Source organism: Carassius gibelio, chromosome B20, assembly GCF_023724105.1.
Source record: "Carassius gibelio isolate Cgi1373 ecotype wild population from Czech Republic chromosome B20, carGib1.2-hapl.c, whole genome shotgun sequence".
NCBI classification, from domain to species: domain Eukaryota; kingdom Metazoa; phylum Chordata; class Actinopteri; order Cypriniformes; family Cyprinidae; genus Carassius; species Carassius gibelio.
Window position 1 is genome coordinate 15,612,963 of NC_068415.1, and position 6,570 is coordinate 15,619,532.

The following is a 6,570-nucleotide window of genomic DNA, read 5'->3' on the forward strand; positions in this document are numbered from 1 at the left end:
TCTTATAAGCAACAAAATACAAGTTTTGTATCCTTTGTACTCTTTTGATTGATTGCATGGCAAATGGCAGTGTTGGGCTTGTCAGTAGGAGGCATGTAAAATTAGTTTAGTGTCCTGCACAAGCTCTGTATTTCACAGCAGTAATGCTATCAGATCTCTGTGCTGGCAAGTCTGTGCAGACATAGCCATTTATCATGAAGGTGTGAACATCTTCTTGTCTATCAAAGCCCACACTGGGTGGACTACAGCAGTCAAACAAACAATTTAATGTAAATGAATTATAAATGGCTAATTTATATTAAGCAATTTATCATATATGGAACTTTTCTCTGATTGAATCGCTACACGTTTGCGTTTTCTAGACTGTGCATTACTGGTGAGCATTTTGCAGTGACTCTTCTCCAGGTTACATTATTGTGTAGGTGGCAACACGTGACTTTCTTTATGAGAGAGTCGTTTTTGATTGTCTTAAAACTTCTGACTTATTCAGGAACAAAACAAGTGAGGTGTTGTGTCTGAAATCGCATGAGTAATTTACTTTGTGACAAATAAGAAGCATCTTCTATATAATCTGAATGTAATCTGGACATACTACATTTGTCATATTGAAACTGCATGCAGCTCCAGTTGTGTTGATTCACTGCTATTTACATACTATTCCTCTCCTTTGGCCATGAGATATCCATGTGTCCACTAGTCCACCTCAGAACCTCAATGAACCTCACCACCTATTGTGTGTTGCTCGGAGGTACTGCAGCACAACTGAAAAAAAGCTGGTTTAATTTTGTTGTCTAAAACATAAGTGACCACCATGTTTATAAAAATTCTGTGTAAAAGTCATGTTAAGAGGCTTGACAGTCTTGCTTCTGATATGAACATTCTCAGCTGGGCCAAAAAAATATTCACTGCATAAGTCACTTACGACTGTGTAATGAACCAATTGTTAAATTTCATGGTTACTTAATTGGGTTAGGGTTTCCTAAGTAAATGCAATTTGTAAAATTGAAAACTGAGCTGAGTAGGGGTCACTGCTAAAAACCCACCATCAGTGATTATACGACCAGTTAAAAGTGGCTATAAATTTTACTAGCTGTTGCAGGTTAAGTACTGTGGTGAAGGTGACCCCCAGCCACCACTAACAACAGCTTTTCAGGAAAGCTCCAACCATGAGTCCAGCAGAGGTCAAAGGGCAGGACATCTGTGAAAGCAGCTTCTGACCTCTATTCAGAACTCACTGGAGACAATAAGATCAGGTTTCTGACTGAGTACACCATCAGAAGACTTCTCTGCATCTGTTTTCTCTATAACATCACTCCATTTGTGCTATACATTAATTTAATTTCAATTAATTTAATTTAATTATCAGTCTAATATCCTATCCCATTGAATTTACTTTGGTATAGACATACTATGTACTGTATACCACAATATGTCAATAGTATGTAGTTGTTGTTAAGCTAGTGTAGTTTACCTCTAAAATGAGAAAAAAAGAATAACATTTTGGTCTGTTTCTTTCACAAATCTATCTTATGGTAAAATGTGTAAATATACTACACTCTTAAAGATAAAGGTTCCAAAAGGGAGGTTTCACGGTGATGCCATAGAAGAACCAGTTTTGGTTCCCCAAAGAACCTTTCAGTGAACAGTTCTTAAAAGAACCATTTTTCATAGTGTGAAGAACATTTTAATCTAAATAATCCTTTTCCACTGTAAAGAGCCTTTTGTGGAAATGAGAAGGTTCCATGTAGGTTAAAGGTTCTTTGTGGGACCATTGAAACCAATAAAGAAACTTGATTTTTAAGAGTGTTCAAAAATGTTCAAATGTTCTGGGTCAGTAAGATTTTGTAATAATAATATTAACAATAATAATAATGCATTATCTTGATACAAAGTAAATTGGCAATATAAGACATTTAAATCAAGGAAAGTTTATTTATATAGCACATTTCATACACAATGGTAATTCAAAGTGCTTTACCTAAAAGTAAGAAAGATGATCATTAAAAAAAAAAAAAAAAAAAAACGCAAAAATAAAACAAGGAATTTAAAAACTTTGAAAATTATTTAAAAATTGATTTAGAATGGCAACTCTGTTTTTATCAATTTTCAAAAATCATGTTTTTTGTTTTTTTCATTGTGCATTCCAAATAATCTCAATCAAACAGCAGTTGGGTTATTTTGATAAGGTTACAAATACTGCTAACTAACACAATAAAACACAATAAAAAAAAGAAAAAAAAAAAGAAACATGATTTTTTAAGTTAAAAGAGTGATGTTTTGCAAAGAAATTCTTAATTTATGTGACCGTTTTTACTTTATTTTTGATCAAATAAATGCACCCTTGGTAAACACAAAACCTTGTTGTTTATTTAATTTTTTATTTGATCTTGCTTACCACAAAAATTTGAATGGTAGTGTATGACACAGGAGTTGTAAGCAACACTTTTATTACTTTTATTTTTCAAAAACATATTGTTTTTACACTCACTGATTAATGTATACAGCTATAGCCACACAAAGTGCATTGATACATTCAGTGACTGATATAACAGGAAGAGTTCAAGAATCTGACGTCAACATTTTAACTGTCAGAGAGAGCATTCAGAGACTTTAAAGCATGCATACATGCAGTTAAACACACGTAACGGATTTAAATAGACCAAGATGGACAAATACAACTGCATTTTGAAAACATTCCAACCGTCCCAGACGTGACGTGAGGATCACCATTTCGTCTCCGCTATCCCAGCTGCCCATCCACATTTCACAGGGAAGTCAACAGCGTATACATGTACCCTTTCAGCTTGGTGTCATCCCTCTCACCGTCCTCAGCTCTTGTCTTCACTGAGAATTATAGGTCACAACTGCTTCCTCTTATAGGTTCAATCAATACTGTGACCCTCTGTTCTTGGGGGATTTCATGAAAGCAATAAAGCTGAACCGAACCACCCCTTCCCCCAGTTAAGAAACCTGTCCCTTGTGGCGTGGGCTTGGGCTTATTCAAGACTTCCACCCTCCTGTCTGATCTTATGGGACGTGTCTTGCTGCCTTGAACAAACAGATGTGTTCCTTGTCCATCATCAGGAGTAAATGGGCCATATGCTTGTCCTGGCCTACAACCTGCCAAGTTAAAATGGCTTCTTGATATGCATCGGTTCTGTTCCCGTCCCCACATTTGATTGATAGCCACAGTCCCTTGAGTTGTGTGAGCTGAATCGGCTCCGACAAAGCCGAGGCTCCTGGGGAGCCAGGGGTCAAAGTTCAAGCTGGACTCTCTGCACCGTTACACTTGAGCAGTGCGTCTCAGAAGATCTGTGCAGTGGAAGAGGTCACATGTCACCCCATGAGGTCACTGTGAGACAGCGTGGGCCATACACACACATTCCCTGCCTTTTACAAAGTTGTGACTAGTCCTGTATTAGTGGGTTTAAGACAACATGGCTCAAGGTCAATATGGACTTGTCACCCACCTGTCCTGCTCAAAAGAACATATAGAAATCAATCAATGTGATGCACAGTTGAAGACAGATGTTAAAGGCATAGTTCACCTTCAGTTGCTGGTCCCCTTTGACTTGCATGCACTGTTAGAAAAAGAGGTACAATACAGGTCCATTTTTGTTCCCTAAGGTACAAACTTTGCATATGTACCCTTAAAAGTACAAAAATGTATCTTTAAGGTACAATTGTGCACCTTTAAGGTACAATTATGCACCTTCCATTGTACATTGTGAGCTTTTCGAGGTGTAAGGTACATATTTGTCCCTTACATGTTTGTACCTTAATGTTTAAATATAAAATGGCAGGAATTAGTGGATGCTGAAAATGTCATCTCTCAATATAGAAACACAAGTTAACCTATACTATCAAACTCAATAATGTCAAACTAAATTAACTGTGAAGTTTTGAGATATGGGCAAAATAAATCAGAATGTTTTTTTTTTTTTTCTTTTTTTTTTGTGAAATGTCCCTTTGAATCATTTTTAATCATGTTAATAAGGATTATGTAATCATTTATATTCACAAACAGTATTGAAGAATTAGATTTTCAAACCATTTACCCTATTTATATTAGAATAAAACAGACAAATAATTGTTAACGCTTTAAGTTGTGTTCTATTGAAAGGATCTAGCTACAGGCTAACCAGAGTTTGACTCGGCGGAAGCATAAATATTGCAGCGCGGAAGGATACATGAGTGAATCGACAGTGATCCAACTGTCAGTCTCTGTCAGTGTCTGTCGATCAAAGGTGGGAGGATGGCCCTTCGACATTTATCAACGGAAGATTTAATCACGGAGTTATTTACTTTGGGGATAGAGGTCACTGAAGAGGAGAAAAGTAAATTCAAAGGTAAAGTATTTGAATTTTTAATCAGTGTTTGTGGTGTTAATTCAAAGTTGGAAGTTAACTTTTACTGTTAATGTTAGTGCTAGCCAAGTTCATACTCTGTCAACATTAGCTGGCTAGACTCACGTTGACGATTGCCATTATTAACGTTAACTAGTTAACGTTAATTAAAATATTATTATATAATAATAGCATAAATAAATATTATTATTATAAGTAGCAGTACTATCTTGGCTACAGTTCACCATCGAGCTAACGTTAACTTCTCGGCGGCAAAAACGCTTCTCATCCAACTCTGCAGCCGAAAAGTTAACGTTAACGTGAAATATTAAAATATTTCAGAACAAAAGACTAATGGGCGGCAAAAACGTTTTTTCCACATCATTATAGCTTAGCTGTAAAACTACTGCGTCAGAGTTGGATGAGAAGCGTTTTTGCCGCCGAAAAATCTTTTGTTCTGACTTATGTGAGCTAACGTTAGCTGGACTGCGTCAGAGGAGAACGATTAAAAAAAAAAAAACCTTTTTGCCGCCCAACAGTCTCTTGTTCTGGAATATTTTGAATGTGACTATCGATAGTCTATCGATAGCCAGTGACTGTTTGAAAGTATGATTTAGTCTTTAAATATGCGGTTTATTTATAAAGACAGCGTCTATTTAAAAAATGTGTTTCGCCGATCTCGGAGACATGAGCTCCACATGATCAGCGGGAGCTCCATCATCATGTATCCGCCGAGAGCAGCCTCAGCTCGGATAGACCTTCTGACATTTGCCGCTGGCTCTGATGTCTCTAGTGGTTCAAGATAAAATGTAATTCGTTTGGGGTAAAGCGAAACGTTTCTTATCTTTGTCCTTTATTCAATTATAATTAATATGTATGTATATGTATGTATATATATATATATATATATATATATATATATATATATATATATATATATATCGTTAGGTCCTTTTTATTCCTGAAATATGAACTTTTGTCATGAAGCTCTGGTTGACTGCTCACTGACAGCATCAGTTGTTTCTCCATGTTGAATGAGTGACTCCTAGCAGGCTCCTGATTGGTTAACGCGGCGCGAATTGACGCCCAAGTTCAAATTTTTCAACTCGGGCGGCAGACGCGAATTCGCCTCAAACGCTTAAATGCACAAAAAGCACCAATTCGCGTCATTCGCGCGAACTAGACTCGAACTTTTTCCCCATTGACTTACACTAACGTTACAGTCTGCCTTTTTAAATTGTTGTATGTTGTTACCAAAGTGGTGGTTAACATTGCTGTTTTTCTTTTCTCTTTTGTCTAGATAATGATGTTGATGGAGAAGCAGTGGACTATGGATTGACTGAGAGGATGATTTCATGCCTCTTTGAAGGGTCGTTTAAGAAGCAAGCCAAATTCAACCGATTGGTTCAGCAGTGGAAAGAAAACGTGACACTAACCCTCGAGCCTGTCCCGGTACATTCAGAGAAGGCTACAGCAGATACATACTGTGTCGATGATAAACTGTTTGTTAGTATGGGGCATTTATGTTAAGCTGTGTTGGGAGGGCTGTAGAGGGTTGTGGATGAGCTCAAAGCTTGTGTTTTTTAATCCAGAACACATCAAGTGTCATTTAGTTTATCCGTTATGTTACTCTCTTTACTTTGGTGTGGTGTGCTAAAGTGTTTTGCTTGGTCTTTGATAAAAAACTCATGTTTTTCTGCACTATATTGCTGTTCTTATTAGTGATGTTCATGAAATTGAAAGAAGGAAAATATAAATGGTTCCATTGTATTTATTCTCTGATATCGCTGTTCATTTTGTTTTTGGAGTGGCAGTAAGTTGTCAGTTTGTCAGTGAAATGCTTCTTAAAAAAATGTAATTAATTATTTTTAATGTTTTTATATCAGACATGACATCCTAAACATTGTTACATTTTATTTTGGGTTGTTACATTGTATGGTTGTGAGATGAATTATTATTGAATCTGTGAATTAAACTGTTTTCCATTTAAGGACTAAAATAAATGTCTTAAAATGCAGTTAGTTGTTGTTTGCCTTCATTTTCTTTCACTCCTTAGGGAATAAAAAGGAACTTTTTTGCCACCTAAAGGTACAAAATGGCTTTGTCACTGGGGTGGTACCTTAATGGGACAAAATTGTACCTTTTTCCAGAGGTACATTATTGTACCTTTGTCTAAGGTACATTATTGATCCTCAAAGGTACAGTATTGGCCCTTAGAAGGTAC

The 6,570-nt window shown here is 36.4% G+C and overlaps 1 long non-coding RNA gene across 1 annotated transcript; it reads left to right on the forward strand.

Annotated features, from left to right (window-relative positions):
* The first annotated feature begins 4,236 nt into the window (after positions 1–4,236).
* Positions 4,237–6,363, forward strand: LOC127984419 (uncharacterized). Its single transcript, XR_008160596.1, has 2 exons — positions 4,237–4,349; positions 5,647–6,363. It is a non-coding gene; the product is annotated as an uncharacterized LOC127984419 (long non-coding RNA).
* Positions 6,364–6,570: the final 207 nt, after the last annotated feature.